Source organism: Cupressus sempervirens, chromosome 7, assembly GCF_028749045.1.
Source record: "Cupressus sempervirens isolate cs-2001-9-10 chromosome 7, ASM2874904v1, whole genome shotgun sequence".
NCBI lineage: Eukaryota > Viridiplantae > Streptophyta > Pinopsida > Cupressales > Cupressaceae > Cupressus > Cupressus sempervirens.
The window spans coordinates 615,106,398-615,124,371 of record NC_143124.1 but is presented as its reverse complement, the minus strand read 5'-3'; positions in this window follow the sequence as shown (position 1 = coordinate 615,124,371).

The window sequence follows — 17,974 nt, the reverse complement described above, 5'->3', positions numbered from 1 at the left end:
AATTTTAAGTAATAGTTCACTCAAATTGCTTGAATTTTTTGAAGATTTCTCTACACAAATAGCTATCTTGAAAATTTGCAGTGAGAAATGACTTCAATTTCACCCTTTTATAAAAGTTCAGCTTTTTATCACCATAAATGCTTGGCATGATTGTTCAATCAAGTCATAGACTATCATCTACTTTACTTGCATTGAATATTCAATAGAGTCGTCCATGACTCAGTAACCACATAAGACATAGTTACTCTAACCTTGCTCAATAGAGTCTATAACCCGACCTCACTTGGTAAGATTAGTAACTTAGTAATGACTGCCATCTCTTACTCAGTGATCCCTTTGCATCTAAAATGCTAATATGGATCTTTTTCCTGTAAACTAGAACCAATATTAGATGTCTTCTTTACTATCCTAGTTCCAATTCCATTTTGAGAAATCAAGTGGAAATGGTGGAGTCACCCAATTCTTGAGTGAATAGATCATCATTTTTTACACTTGCATTTTCAAAAGATTTTGGAACCCATTGCTATCTCATCTGCTTTCTGATGTATTAATCTTTTTCCTTCTTTTCATCTTCAACTCTTCTAGTATTCATATAGTTCTTGGCAAGATGACCAAGTTCTATACAAATAAAACATCTTTTGGTAGTATCTCTTTTCCTCATGTGATATTTTTCACAATTCATTCTAGTGTGTCCAAATTCTCCATAGTAGTGACATCTACACCAAGTGTTGTAGTCCCAACCAAATATAACATTTACAATTTGTTCTACTAGATTTAATATCTTAGTTTTACATTCTGATGACTTGTGTCGATGCTTCTTACATTTGTGACATTTGCCTTCAAATTTTGGTTTTTCTTTGCATTCATTTTATCTATGACCATGTTGATTACAATTGCAACATTTTCCATTGAATTTTTCTTTCAATACATTGCTCCAACTTTTGTTTGATGTATGACCTATCTTACCATAGTGATTTCAAGTAGGTCTTTGATTCTTTTGAGCTCCTTGATTGGATGATTCACCTTCTTCTGTATATCCAAATCCTACTTTTCCTTTTTTTCTGTAATGGCTTTGCTCATTCAACTGATTCATGTCCGCTTGAGATTTCAACATCCTTTCATTGGTTTGCCTTTTAGTGTTTAGATTATTTTGCAATTTTTCATTCTTTAGTCTTAGATTCATGATTTCTACATTTGTATTGGTGAGTTGATCAATGAAGTCTACTTGTTGAAGGGATAGGTGTTGAATTTCATTGTTCTTTCTTTCTATCTCTTCCTTTATCTTTTTTTTCTCTTCTATGACTTTACACAGTCTAACTGACTAAATTTCTTTCTCTCTTCTTATTTTTCTTACTTCTTCTTCAAGAGTACTATTCTTTTCAAATAGCTCTTTGATTTCTTCATTATCTTCATTTGAATTACTTGAATGGATGTCTTCAATTTTTTCTTCAATGTAGAGTGGATCATTCATCTAGATTGCAAGATCTTTTCTTCTTTTCAAGGATTGAGAGAGTTGCTCTTTTGTTTTCTTGATTTGTTCAATAACCAATTCCAAATCTAGCTTCTCATTATCAATATCCTTGTCAAGTCTAAATACCTCCATTGCCTTTGATCTTTTCTAAATCTATTAAACTTTTTCTTTGAGAACCACAAAGCTCTAATACCAATTGTTCTAAATATTATGATAGGCTAAGTTACTGAGAGGGGAGGGGTGAATCAATAACTAGTAAAAATTAATCCTTATTTAACAATTAATCCTTCATGTAAATTTTGATATAATTGCATGCATGAGAAACTGAAAATATTAAAGCATTCATAACACTTTTGACACATAATTTGGTGACCTAGAAACCTTCCAAGTAGAAATTAAAATTGGGGGTGGGATGATACCCACAAGCTTTAGTATTGCAATATAAAGTTGGCATGTTAAATCTTACAATGATCACTTCTAATGATCTGCCCTATTAGGAGCATTAAGGACTACTAGGTCCATCTTGCAAAAGGATTTACAAAAATACAATGAAGTATGAACTTGGTAAAGATATTTACATGAGACTATTAGATCTACCTTGTTAAAGGATTTGACTGATCCACCTATTAGGATGAAGGAGTGGTTGATCTCTGATCTACAACTTGGTTTGTTGAATGAGATTTCTTTAAGTGTACAAATCACCTTGCTATGATAGATAAATCTTTTTAGCTCCTTATACTATTGTAGCCTTTGGAATTCACTCTTCTACTCTTCTCTTAGCATTACATACTTCTATTCATCATTGTCATGCATTAGATGTGACACAATACATTACATATATACCAATCCAATTGCAAAATTATAAATTCAGCCACAATACAAGTTTACACAAATATTACAAAGTCAACCAAAGTGTAGAAACTCAAGTTTTGAAGATTGACTTGGTGAGGTTCTGATACTTGACATCTACTATCAATTCTTGACATCATCATGCACTCGGTGGATGTAGAAGCTCAGTCCATACTAATCACTTCCAAGTATTCTTCAACTTGGTCTACACTAGTGACTCAACAAATAATGTAAAATTCAACATGTAAACTAAATCACTTAAGTTACAGTGCATATCTCAATCAATGCTATCACTATGAGCTTAGTATAAACTAAGTCACTTGGTTAACACTAGGTAGCTCAATTAATTTTAGACTTATATCACATCAAATATGAACTCAGTAAGCACTGCACAATTTGGTTTACACTAGTAAACTCAACATGCACTGAGATGCTCGGTTTACACTACTGATTATCATCATAGTAGTAACTACTTGGCACAAACTAAAATCTTTCTGAAGGACTCGATAGTAACTGTAGAACTTGGTTTCAACTAAAATGCTTGGTTAATATTGTTAACTATACAATATGCTTGGTAGATTCTTACAATCTAAATAAGTATATGTCATTAATAAAAAACATGACTGGAATGTCAATAGAGCGATGCTTGGTGTGCATGAAAGCCAAAGGAAAAATCTATAATGCAAGTTTATATCAGCCTTTACCAATTCCAAATAGTCCATTGGATTATGTAAGTATGGATTTTTTTGTAGATTCACCAAAAACCAAGCAAGGATATGATAGCATTTATGTTGTTGTTGATAGATTCAACAAAATAGGGCATTTCATTCCATGTAGGAAAACTAATGATGCTAGTCAGATTGCCCAATTATTTTTCAAAGAGGTTATAAGGATTCATGGACTCCCATTAATAATCGTATTAGATAGGGATGTTAAATTTATAAGCCATTTTTGGAAAATCCTATGGAAAAAGCTTGGTACAAAGATGTCATTTATTTCAGCTTACCATCCTCAAACTTATGGTCAAATTAAAGTGGTTAATATGACCTTAGGGAACCTTCTAAGTTGCCTAACTAAGGAATATGGTTGAAGTTGGGATGTTATCATTTCACAAGTCGAGTATGCCTATAATGATAGCAAGAATAGGACCACTAGAAAGAGTTCTTTTGAGATATCTTGGTGATATGGATCAGAGAAGTGGACAAGTTGAAGACTTTTTTCAAACCATGAAAGAGATTCAAGGGAAAGTCAAGAAGACCATCCAAGATAACACTCAAAAACTCAAGGCCAAAGTGGATGAAAATAGGACCAATGTTTATTTTGTTTTTGGTCACTATGTAATGGTCCATTTGAATATCGCAGGGCTTCAAAAAGGTGTTCCTACCAAGCTACATATGAAGAGGGTGGGGCCTTGCAAAATCTTGGTAAGGTATGGAGAAAATTCTTATAAGGTAGACTTACCTTGAAATTTAAACATATCCTTTATTTTTAATGTGAAAGACTTGGTGGTATATAAAGGTACCTTACCTCAAATTTGTCCATATGTTCATGTTGACCTTCAACCCAATGTAGCACCTAATATGAGCAAGTTGGAAGTAAAGAAAGTGTGAGACTCAAGGGTGAAGAAGTCTACAAGGTACAAGGTGTATATGGAACATCTCATTCAATGGAAGGGAAACCAATTTTAGATCCTACTTAGGTTTCTAAAATAGATTTCAAGAGGGTTGGAATACCCTTAAACATATTTCCATCAGGTAAGACTTAGTTTTTTTATGGGGGAGAGTATGGTGCAGGAGCATCTAGGTAAGCTAAAGGGTAGACTTAGGGATTCTTTGGTGTGTTTTTTTTGTAGTGATGCTAGCCACATCAGTAGAGTAATAATAGGATCAACTTGGTCCTAATCTAATGTTGAATAAGTTTGAAGATTCCCACAATGAAACATTGCTCCTAATTGCTCTTGAAAAGTACTCATTTGGCTCCATAGAGAATTTTTCATTTTTGAGGGCCAAATAGGGTAATAAAGTATTTTAGGGTCCTTATTAGGTGTTTTGGATCCATCTTAGGCTTTTTGGAAATTTTAGTAGCATGTAAAGAAAGTTAGGGCAAATGATTTGCAAAATTGGTCATTTCTTACTACTTTTATGCAATATGGAATGAGGATAAAAAAATTTTAACTCTAATAGAGGAGAAAAATTTACATTTAATTAGTTTAATGCATATTGTGAGGATCATATAATTCACACGTAAATGTTAGCACCTAAAGCACCACAATAGAATGGTATAGTAGAGAGAAGGAACATAATAGTTAATGAGGCAAAGAGAGTGGTGTTAGTTTAGGGTAAGGTATCACATGTACATTAGAGAGAAGTACTTAATATGGAAGTATACGCCATGAATAGGGTTCATATTAGACAAGGAAAATGTAAAACACCTTATGAATTTTGGTTTGGTTATACACCTATAATTAAATATTTCAAAAAAATTGGGAGTAAATGCTATATCAAAAGCGATGATGAAATAGGGAAGTTTGATACTAGAAGTAGTGAAGGTGTATTTCTTGGATATTCCACTAAATGTAAGGCTTGTATATGTTATAAATTGAGATTAAAGAAATTTTTTGAAAGTGAAAATGTTAGAATTGATGAAAGATTTAAGGTAAAAGAGAGATATTTTTAATATGATTTAGAAGATGATTCAAATCAGAATAGTACACATTAGAGAATAGTTCTAAATAAAAGTGATAAACAAGATCTATTCTTTGAGATTGATGATGGAATTCAAGTTTAGATTGAAGAACCTAGAGAAGAAGATAAAATACAAAGATATGTATTTTGTGAGGTCTCACCCGACTTGTCATAGTATAGATGACATATTTGCATTATGATACTTCTAATTTCATGTTTTGATATTCTTTTGAGACTATAGGGTTATGTTATTTTAATATCTATGTTTAGATGATCCACGCATATGTCTGCACATTAAGACCTAAATGATATAATTAATGATTTCATTCAAGTTCTAATCTTTCTAATTTCTTCATGGAGACTGAATTTTATAAATTCTTGTAATCTAAAATTGTAATGTTTAAGTGGGGGTACGTTACTTGCATTTCGATATACATGATTGGATATTTTGACATTATTCGAGACGTAGAAGGACAATGGTTTATTTTATCCATTGATTTTGACAATTACAATATTATTTTGCACCTATGATATTTATTATGAACCTAATATTTTCAATGGAATGATCAAACACATATTGATGCAACTTTATGATAGGATAGAATTATATTATGATGTGATGCAAAATTTTAATTTGATTATGATGATTATGACTTAATGTGATATGCAGATGAATGCTAATTTGATGTGATATAAAAATAAATGTTAATTTTATTATAATGATTATAATGATTTATGATTTAATGTGATATGTAGACAAATGTTGATTTACTATGATGGTTTATGATATGAAAATCTTGATATCTTAACATTTTGAATGATTTATTTAATTTTTTTGGAAAGGAAATTTAATTGAATTATGTTAATAAGATAATGTAACATTTGAAATTTTATACATTTATATTATATATTTATATGGCCCCCTTGGACTATTGATGCTCGAGTTTAATGTGTAGGAAGTGGAACCATGGAAATTTTGGGGTAAAGAGGATCCAAACCTATGTGAATATAGTTTAACCAAGGTGAATCTTTGGAAGATTCAAAAGCCTCATCATGAAAGTATTTTGCATCATAAATATAATTTTTCTTGTATGTGGGAATGTGTAATCATAAGGATGCATTTAGGGCATGCCATGGTGATGTGGAATGTGCTTTTATGTGTCACTTGACACTTGTGGGTTTTGTGTAAAATGATATGTCAATTAGGCTTTTGGTCATGGTGGTATTTTACCCTAAACCTAATTACCTTGTTAATGAGTAAGTAAACCCACTTGACAAGGGGTAAGATGGGTCACAATCAAAGGAAATTCGAATTTGGATTTGGGTAGGGTTTCGAGGGGTCATTAGGTGGTCCCAAAATGACTTTTATGTGAAAATGAACTACCCATGTGATAGTATAACATGTTAGGGACCTAATTTTGACCATGATAGTGACTAGACAACCTAGGGGGGCCCACCCATACATTCTCCCACCAATTAAAATTTTGAAGTTGTTACATGTGCTATTTTCCATGTTTTCACTAAATCAAATATAGCAAATTTAGAGGAGACAAGTTTGTAAGAGGGGGTGGCTTAGTGTCTTTGCTAAAATAGATAGTGTGAAGGCCCTAGTTGAGAGTCTTGTACAAACTAGTGGGATGTTCACCCACTCTCTAAGTTTAGAGATAGTTAGGATTTGGAGGACTAAGGGAGCTCTACAACAAATAGCATTTCCTTAGCTTGGACCAAGTTTTGTGTTTCAAACCATGTACATTTTCTTCCTTTTAGTATTGCATAGTAAATCTACAAGCATGGAGCATTTTTTATGGGATCTTGCATGGTGTTGTGAATCTTTGGATGGTAGATTTTTGTATTGTGTTTTTCCATTGTGAATCCTTGTATTGTGTTGTAGTGGTATGAATGTGTATTGTGTTTCATGAAATTTCTTGGTATTTCTTTCTTGATCCTTTTGGTTTTGATTTGAATGTCAAGTGTTGTTATGGGTGTGAGGGCTTCACTCACCCTTTGGGAAGGGAAGATAAGTCTAGGGTGAAGGGCTTAGTTGGGCTTGAAATATAGTTCAGAACCTTGAAGTATGGGCTCCATTGTATGCCACAGTCATTCATATCTTGCTTTGGGGGTGATAAGGGAAATGATAGTGTAGAAAGGAAGATTATGGAGTATGAATATTCAAGGATACTATGGTTAATGGTAGTATGTTGGAGGATTTTTGTGAAAGCCTCGAAAGGGTATGAAAATTATTTATTGCAGATATGTGATGATATGGCAAGTCTCCTTGTTGAAAGCACACCTTTGCCCTATGTAGAATGGTTCCAATGGTGAATCATAGTGTAAACCTTAGAAGGGAGTATTATGTGTTATCTTGTAAGTTCTCATGCATTATCGTATGTTGTATGTGTGTATCAAATTTGGGTCTTGTTTCCCTTGCTCAGTGGGTGGCTTCATAGAAGCCTAGGATGGGAGGTGAGCCTCTATGGTTTCTAGTTTTTGTGTGTATGTAGGTTTTGTGAAGATAGATGTCTTGAAGATATTAGGGTTTCACACTTGAAAAAGTTGAAAAAAAAAAATCAAGTTTGTAAATAGAGACCAATGTTCCATGAAATCTCAAATGTGTTGTGATATTAAGTCTCTATTGTTCTTCCAATGTAATGAAAAATGAAATTTTCACATTATTGTATATTGTTGAATTGGTGTAAAGATAGATTGAGAATTTATATATAGTTACTTGAAAGAGATATTCATTGTAATTTATACAATATGTGTTTCAATGTAATATGGAGAAGTTTAGTAATGAGACATCCCTTCTTATGTTGGTCTATAGATCCAATGGTGAAAAAATTTCATGGATTATTGTGAGGTAGACTTCTTGTGGATATAGTGGCTTAATTTGGGAACACAAGTGATTGACTTGCCAAATCATATGTTATGAAAGAGAAAGCATTATATTCTAATAGTTATTGCTTATGTTTGGAAAAAGATTCAGTTGTTAAAAAAAAAATTGTGCATATAAGTGTTAACATTAAGATAATACTTATGAGTTAACGAACTTAAATAGCACCAACCTATCTCTTGGAAAAATTCTATAAGTTCTATAGTAGTGGAGAGGAAAGAAATTTCAATGTAATTCACACTCCAAAATCATAAGGAAATTAATGTTGTAGGTGCACCTTTAATCCTCTGGAATTTGTATGAAGAATGGTGAAAAATCCATTTGACATCACAGTCCAATATTATATTCAGATAGAATATTCTTGGAATCTTGTACATGGAATACTAATTAACAATATTTAGACTAAGGGATAAAACTCAAGTAATAATCATCTAGTTCATAAAAATGAGAGAAGGCTCATTAAAGTCATGTGACCTTTGTGTCACAATACCAAGAAATAAAATAAAATAAAACTTTCATGTCAAGTCCAAGGCCTAGGCATTTGCCCACTTAGAATTTTGTGTAGTATTATAACACTAAACAAATAAAATAAAATAAAAACACATAGAACTCCTTCCTAGCCGGCCATATTTACTCATCATCTAATAAAAATAAATTGAACTAAAATGTAACCTAGAAAAAAAAATGAAACCAAGACTTAAGGACTTAAACCTAGTACCTAGTTCTATGTAAAAGTAAAGTTAATGTCTTTAAACTTGGGTCCCCACTCCCTAGGCATTCATGGCTTTATGGTCTCATGAAATAATTCAGTAAATTCAAATTTGGTTTGACTTATGTCAGAAAACCCTTCATTTCACTCCTTAGGCACATCATTTTATGTTAAGGGCGAGGACAAAGTATGTTTTGCAAATCATGTGAAAAGGTCTCTTCAAACACCTTGGAAAGAGGGGCTAGTCACCTAGGGAGGTTAAATTCAGCTTGTCTCCTCATGTTAGGCGAGGGACACATTTTTTTCAGAAAAGGGGGGGGGGGTTAGGAGTGTAATAAAGTAATAATTTGGGAGTAAGGTAGTTAGTGGGGTAGGTAATATAGTAGTAGGTAGTAAAAAATTGGATTTAATTTTTTTTTGGATATTTTATGTGTGTAGAGTGTTTTTTTTTTTTTTAAATGGAATTTGTATTAATGTATAGGGGTAAGATCATTTGTGGTAGTGAGTGGATCAGAAGGTTAGAAATTTAGGAATAGGTGAAAGGTTAAGGATAGATTGTAGTTAAGTGTTAGATATTGCAAATATATGCTTAGTAATCATATATATATATATATATATATATATATATATATATATATATATATATATATATAATTTAGTTATTTGATCATTAGATTATGATTCTTAGTGGTGGTGTCTTTAGATAAGGATTATTGAAATTTATTATAGTTAGCAATTAAATACAAACATATTCAGTATGACCATTGTTTATGTGAGATAAGTACTATATTCAAATGTTAGTAAGTAGGTGTTTTATAATAATATGAAATTAGAATATATCAAAATATAAAACTAAAATAAACTTCCCTAGATGTTATTTAAACCTATAAATTTGTGCTTACAAATATAAATCCCTCATTATATATTTCAGGATATTCTTCCATTAATGGCTACATAGGGAGTGATGGTAAAATTGTATGTCAGTTAACACACCTACTATGTGCTTAGTGTAACTACCGAAGACTTCTAGTTAGCAAGCATAGGATAATAGGCACATGTACGCCTAGTTAGATTCAATGTTAAGAATTATTAAAAATCAAAATAGTAAGTATGATAGAAAGATTATTTGATAGCATTACATTATAGCAATTTGGAAACAACAAATAATTGGCAATTTGACTTAGAAATCTAGATAGTAGTACCTAGCTGTCATGCCCAAAATCTAGGGCAAAACACACACACAATTTTTTTTTTTTTTTTAATAATTAGGTTCACTAAGGTTTAAGAGTTGATTCATAAGTGCAAGAATAGGTTCACTACATGTCATCTTGAGTTATAACCATGAGGAATAGTTCGTTAAATTTAAACTCTCATTATTAAATTGGTATCAATATTTGATTCGTTATTACATTAATATTACAACAATAGATTAAAATTATTTGAATAACAATTCAAATGAATGTGGGTATGATTTTAAAATATAAAAATCATAAAGCTATTAAATAAATGCCACATACACATAAATATACTTAATATTTAAATGATAAAACAAAACAAATTGTCATTAACTTATTAGTCTAACGTATACTAATAACGTGTTTTTAACATAACAAACTTACTGGTTAAAAACTTTATTTAATTTAAAACTAAATTTAACAATTGCAAAAAAACTACTCGATTAGTGTTAACTTAACAAAACAAGATAATAGCTAACACTAAATATACTTGAAACTTGAATATATTGATTAAATTTGCTACTTAATTAAAAACTAATTTCTAGGTTAATCTAAAAATCTAAATATTTCTAATTTAAACTACACTATCTTTTAAACTAAGCTAACTTTAATATAACTAACATTATCAAAATAACACTACACTAATCTTACATAACAACAAAACAATTAAAACTAAAACACTAACCATTTCTAAAATTATCTACAATCTAAACACTTTTAACTAATAATAATAAATCATAACTGAACTAAAACTAACTACACTTATAAAAGCATAATAATAACAATACTTAAAAGAAATTGACATGTGAATTAAAGCACTAACCAATTAAAACTAATTAATATTTAACTAAAACCAAATCTTAATATAAATTAGCCATTAAAAAGAAACCCAATAACATTCTAACTAAAAACTTAAATCAATCTATCCTCAACTAACCCTATAACTAACTTACCCCTTGACTACACTTCTAACCACAAGGCTGGGGTCAAATCTTCCCCACCTCCTGCACGCTGCCCTAAGTGCTGACCAACGTACCATGAGGTAGGTGGTGTCCCCCCCTTTCTTGCATGAGACAAGCCCTCAAGTGGCGCTCCAAAAGCATGGTGGAAGACTTTACCATGTCATCAACTTGGCATTAATGCCTACTTAAAACCTTGCGCACCCCCCCCCCCCCGCGCCTAGAAATGTAGGTACTACTGACACAAGAGAGCATTGGGACACATGGGAGAATAGATTGTTTGCAAATTTAAAAGGTCTTGGCCACGCCTAGGTAAGATGGAGGGGATGTTAAAAGAGTTTGTTTTTAAATTATATATATATATTTTGTTTGACTTTAACTTCCCCAAGAGCATGATGTGCCCAAGTTGAAGAGATTGGAGAGTGACGTCACCATCATCATGATGACCCCCTTCTTCTTTAAATGCCTCAGTAAGGGGTATAAATCCCACGTACAATCAAGAGCCCCCAATAAAGATGGCAATGGGAAAGGTAAGAAGGAAGGAAGTTTGTTTTTAAACAATATATGCCATGTCATTAATACCCACCTCCATCCTACCTTCAAAACTGGTGCCTAAGAAAGTTGGAGGTAGTTATTACATAAAGTTAATTTGGTGAGTTTTAGTTTAGAGATATATAATTATATTTTTTTTTTTGTTTTGAACAAAACCTCCTTTTTCTTTATATACCTAAAGAATTTTATAATGAAATTGTAGGGCATCAAATGAGAATATAGTCTGTTGCTTCAATGAATTAAGTTTTGTCTCTCATTCATATTCCAGAGAGCAAAATGCTCTTGGGAGTGTTCATTTTTTTTGTCAAGCCATTTTTTTTGAAGTGTCCACTTTTGTCTTGCAAACTGATTTTTATAACAAAAGGTGTATTTTTTTTTTAATTTTGTAATTACCATTTGCATAGATTAACAAGATGATTGAACAAATTTTTTTATCAACAATGAGAGATTTAATGTATCTCCTAATACATATGAAATTGGATTGAAATTTCAACATAACAAAATCCTTTTTCCTTAACATAATTGAAATTTGAAGATTGCATAATTTCAAATAAACACATCATTTAATCTATTTTTCCACACACCTATGCATGAGTTGATTTAACATAAGATACAATGCAATGAGATTTTCTCAATTTTTTCTCTATTAATCAACCTGGTTCAAGGCTCCATCAGGAAAGAACCAGTAAGAAAACTCGACATCTTTGCCAATTACATCAAAAAATTTATAAAAAAACATTTTTTTTTAACATCATGATACAATTCAATTGAATTATCTTCTAGGTCTTTTACAAGAGATCTTTTCCAATGCCTTCAATGAATCAAGGGAACCATTGGAAAGACAAGAATTAACATGGAGGTAAAATAACATAATATGATGAATAATTCAAGCATGCATTCCCAACCTAGTTTTGCACAACAGGTTCAACATTGAACCAAAATAGGGGGAAGGTGGATTTTCTCAATAGGAGATTTCAATCACCATACCATAACATAGCCCTTTCGGGGCTAAAATTCAAGAACTTATGTTCTTCTACAAATGCTCTTTCAGGGCCAATGCAACAAGGATTTTCATTCCTTCCCTTCTACAAGAATTTAAATTTTCATACAAGTTATGTGATGACAAGTAGGGGCCCACACACCCTACCCTCTTTCCCTCTTCTCACCATGAGAGGAGACTCTACACTATTGAGGTCCAACTAAGGCCCTTCCCCCATACTTGGCCACTTCTTCCCTATCCAAGGGTGAGTAATGCCAAAATAATCCCCATGAAATTCCCTCAAAATTTCAAAGCAAGCATAAAAATGACATCCAAGAACAAGTTAAGATTCCTCCCAAAACACCCTCAACACACATACAAGCAATACAAAGATCATCACAATGCCTTATGCATGAATCAAGCATGAACAATAAGAAGAAACATGATCAAAAGATTGAAGAACCCTACCTTCACAAAAAGTTATGGTAAAATAACAAGTTGAGAAGAGCTTATCCTTCCTTTCTTTCAATGTTCAACTTTTCTCTAAAAACTAGAGATTGGGTAACAAAATCAAAACTTCTTTGAAATGCCTCTAAATAAGACCCTAACTCAACTAGACTTTAGGTAACCCCAAGGTGGAGTTTTTGTCACCAACTCATGAAGGAGACAAATCAATTTTCGCAATCAACCAAAAGTAGGGTTTTTGAGTGACCCTAAAAGTCAACCTAGGAGGCTAAGGGGGTGGAAAGTACTCTCAACCCATACCTTTACCCCTAGGATACTTAAATTTAATGTTTTTAGGCCTTAAAGACTTAATAAAACCCTAACAAAAGCTAGGAGGATTTTAAGACCATATAACAACCTTTAAAGGAAGACAATGCAAGATAGCACAAATTGGCAAGGGGTTCAATTTCATCTTTCCATTAGGTTTTTAGCTAAATATCCTGCACACTAATTGCACACATCAGTAGTTCAAGAATCACATTCATATATGTAAATTATGTATTAGGAAAATTATGTAAGTTTAAGACATCCATCTTTCTAATAATCAATTGTTTATCTCATTCTACTCATATATTGACCATTAAAATTGCATAATCAAAAGTGTTAGTTTTGCATTCATTTACTTTGTCATTATACATGTCCATAAAGCTTTAAATGACTAAATCAAATATCTAAAAGTAGAGCATCACTCATCATAAAATAGCATAATAATGTTCAGTGCATCAAATAATGTCCTGACATATCAAGTCATGAGTATCAAAATAGTAAAGTATCAACTAAGCTATGATGGGTCAGGGCGAGGCCTCACATTAGTTCATATGACATCACTATAGTAGGATCTCATTAAATTAGTTATTTGCATATCATAATAGAATCAAACATAGAACATAATGAGTGAGGTTATAAGACTTAAAAATTGGTACATCCAGGATAATTATAAACATATTCACATTAGCAAAGTATTGAATTATCACAACTGCATGGATATAAATGTTGCACTCCACATTCATGTGTAAGGTCTTACTTCTAGATTTGGATGTGGGTTTGAAATAATAATAAATTGTCTATCCCTACATTATAAACCTAGACTCCCGATAAATGTTATAAGACTATTTGACCTCGCATGAAAACCTAAAGCATAGGTTTTTAATGAACACAAATTCCTCTTCACCAATTAACTTTTTCATCTCCAAACATAATGATTGAATTGGTATCTTATAACATGAGTTGTTGTCCAGACACTCCACAATTTGATAGGAGGTTCATAACAAGAATAGATCTATAAATATTATCATTAGTTCACATTTCAAAAAAAAAAATTGTTGGTTGTGGTTGTTAAATTTAGGGCATGACATATTTGTAAATCACCTTAAAATTTATATTTTTTTGCAATGTTGAAAAGGAGTGAGGAAAAGAAGAAAAAAGAGTAATGGTATTTTTTGATTTCACAAATTGAACCTAAGAATACTAATCAAGCATGCAAAGATGAATATTGGATTTATATTATGAAGGAAGAACTTGAGTATTTTGAGAAGAATAATAAATAGTAATTGGTCCATAGTCCTAAAGATAAGATTTTTATAGGAACAAAATGAGTGTTCAGAAACAAAATAAATGAGAAAGGAGATGTGGTAAGAAACAAGGCAATAAAGGTATGTAAAGGTTACTCTCAATAGGAGGGTGTGTGTGAAATTGTCCCTGCAACTATAATACGACACTTCATCAATCATTTGATTGTAAGATTACCAAATTAGATAATCTAATGAATAAAGCACAATTAGAAAAAAACCATCAATTTATTACCTCATATCTAATACAAGTATGAATCACTCTCATATTTTAAAGCTATTAATGACTAGACTATACTAGAATAAAAGATTTAATATGCATGCAAATTATTCTTTTTTTTTGTTTACTATGAAATAATATTAAATTAATCTAGATGAATTGATGATGATGCAAGGATGAAAAAATGATGAATTTATTGATATGCAAAATTAAGCTAGATGATCTCTATAAACAATTTTCAAAAAGTGATGCACAATATCTCAAGAGAAAAATCAACATAATGACTCCACTGTTCAATTGCACATATGAATTGAAGGAATGAGCCCTATTTTTATATAAAACCAAAAAGAGTGATTGAGATAAATAGTTGGGATTCATCCAAAGATGAGTTAAAATTGATTTATCAATCATACACCTCTAGTTCATTGATTGCTTTAAGAGGTGGAAACACAATTAGCTAATCTAATCTTGAGTGATTTTAGAAGATAAGGGAGATAATAGATTGATTTAATTTATAAAGCTTGGTTAAAAACTTTATCCCTTTTTACAACTGTGCATTCTTTAGCTAACTTACTTTTTTATTTATGCATAGTTGAGTTAACTATTATTTTTATATATTTCTTTATTTATACAAACTCAACTTTCCGCTCAAATTATGATCTATCCTTGATTTTATGAATTCTTGAGAATGATTGGATATTTATCTCTGTTAATTGGATTTTCTCAAATTTTGAACATTTAATTCAATTATTGATATTTTTAGATATTTAATTCAATTTAACTAATGTGTTTGAATGTTTAATTAAATTAATTGATTTAAGATGATTTAATTTCCAATTAATGTCAAAATTTAGGAATTAATTTATTTTTCATGATTATTACAAATGTTGATGATTAATACAATTTTAAATCAATATAAATTAAAGTCCCTTTTGGGTTGGGACTTAAATATTTTTTATTGATATTTAAACTTAGTGACACATAGTTTAGAGTACCAATTTTAGGTGATTACATTTTCTCCTCTTTGAATTGATGTGTGAGTAGTGCATTAAATTAAAGAAAATTTGATCTTAAAGTGTGAGACAACTTGATATGGGTTCACAAATCTATTTGTGCAAATATTAAGAGATAAAAATGACTTCAAACTTGACTTGACAAGGACCAATTGATGATATAATGAAGTTGACTTTGGACTTGATTGAACAAAGCTCAATTGATTAAGTGATTAGAGAATTTAGTTTGATATTAATTACGATGAAATTAAATATTTATTCACATGTGAGGACGAAATAACCAATTTGATATGGATCTATTGAAATTAATAAATGTCATTCATTTGATTTTGAATGAATAATCATATTGATATGGTCCTAATGAACCTGATTTTTTTCAAGAGATTGATTGGCATAATTGACTTGATATGGATTACGATGAAGCCAATCACCTAATTAATAAAACAATATTAGATTGTTATGGGCCCTGGTGAACCTAATGTTTATCTAAAGAATTGATTACAATGCAATAGATTAGATGTCTATCAGAGTGATTTGATATGAATCCTAATGAATCCACTCATTCAAAAATATCTACTAACCTCAACTTGGTATGGATTTCGATGAATTTGAGATGAGCATAAAATATTGGAAAGTATTAGTATGGTATTTATTTTGATGAAACTAAGATGCCCTTGGTGATGAAATGCCCTTACTAATGAGGTCTTTGAATTTCTAATAGGTTGGTAGATTGATTAATTTGATGATAAATGATCTAATGATGTAATTATCTTACCAATTGGGAGTGAAATCAAAATATGAGAATATATGAGGATGACTCAATGTATGTTAATAGATGAGAATAATTTAGTGATCATTAGAAATGTTGTAGGATTGATTGGATATAATTTTGAATTATTTGCATAGATTTTGGAATGTGTTCTACTTTAATTTGAGGCCTTTTTAACCAAGTTGACTTGACATTGGAATTTTCAAAAATTGACTCAGAGATGGTTTGGAGATATTCCTATTTTGATTACACATTAAATTTATTATGTTAATATAACAATAATAAGAATATAAAAATTAAAAATGAAAAATGATAATGAATAAATATAAAATTAGGGAATAAAAAATTATACCGAAACAAATTAAAAAGTACAACTTTAAAACCAAAAATATTGGGAGGAGGGGGAATTGAATTTTTGAATTCAAATTTCCAAAATCAAGTATTTGATCCCTATTGGATACTCGGTTATATCTTATACTTGATTAGGTTTGGATACCCAATATGGCCAAGGATTTGCCTTAGGTTTTTTCTTTGGACTGCCAAATTTGTATGGCCACCCCAAAAAATGTGTTTACCATATTTTCGTTAATCTCCAAACTTTAGCAATGTAGTCGATGACATTTTTCTACCCAAATTCGATAAAACAAAAGGGGTTTCTTAAGGAGATTATCGAATCTCCATCAATATAATTATAGTCAAATTTTGATTGCAATAAGTAATTACTACTTATTTTTAATTGGGTTATCTTTGAAGTCCTTATTAATAGATCAATTGAAAAACAACTATAACTTTAAAAAAGTTTAACATTTTTAAAATTTGAAACATGGATCACAATCTATGATTATCCTACTATAAGAAAAAAAAAGTTTTTAGTTTTGTATTGTTTAGAATTAGTTAAGGTGTTTGGGCAAAAGATTTTTTTTTATTCTAAAAAAAGTATAGCAAGAATTAATAATTATTTACTTACTTGGAAATAAATTATGCAAAAATATGCATCACATCTAGGCATGATTCTACTACTTATATTTATAATCCTATAAAAAAATCATCATTTGACTATTATCAAAGTGGCAAGACATACACCTACTTTTTATTTGTTTTCCTAAAATTTTCATTCTATTGTATTGAAATTTAATTTTTTTACGAATTTGTTTTTTTTTTTCAAAAGGGGTGGTAGTTGGGAATCTACATTCAATTTCCTACATATTCTATTCTTACAACTCTTTTACATAAGGTTGATAAAAAGCTCAACTTTTTATGTAAAGTTAAGTAACCTTATCTTTTTAGTTTTGTATTGCTACATAAGGTAATATCTTGATATACCATCTAATGGAGGTATTCATCTAGGATAATCATGGAGAACTACATGCTGATGTTATAACAAGATACTAAAAGAGATAGTTGAAAGTGAGAATGTGATGGTTGATAATCACTTTTAGAAGACTCTTGATACACACAAAGAATTAGTTATAAATCATATATAGAAGATTAAAAATATATAAAAATGAATGAGAGACAATGAAGGTTATGAAATCTAATATTAAGACACCAAGGTATGCACAAATAAATTAT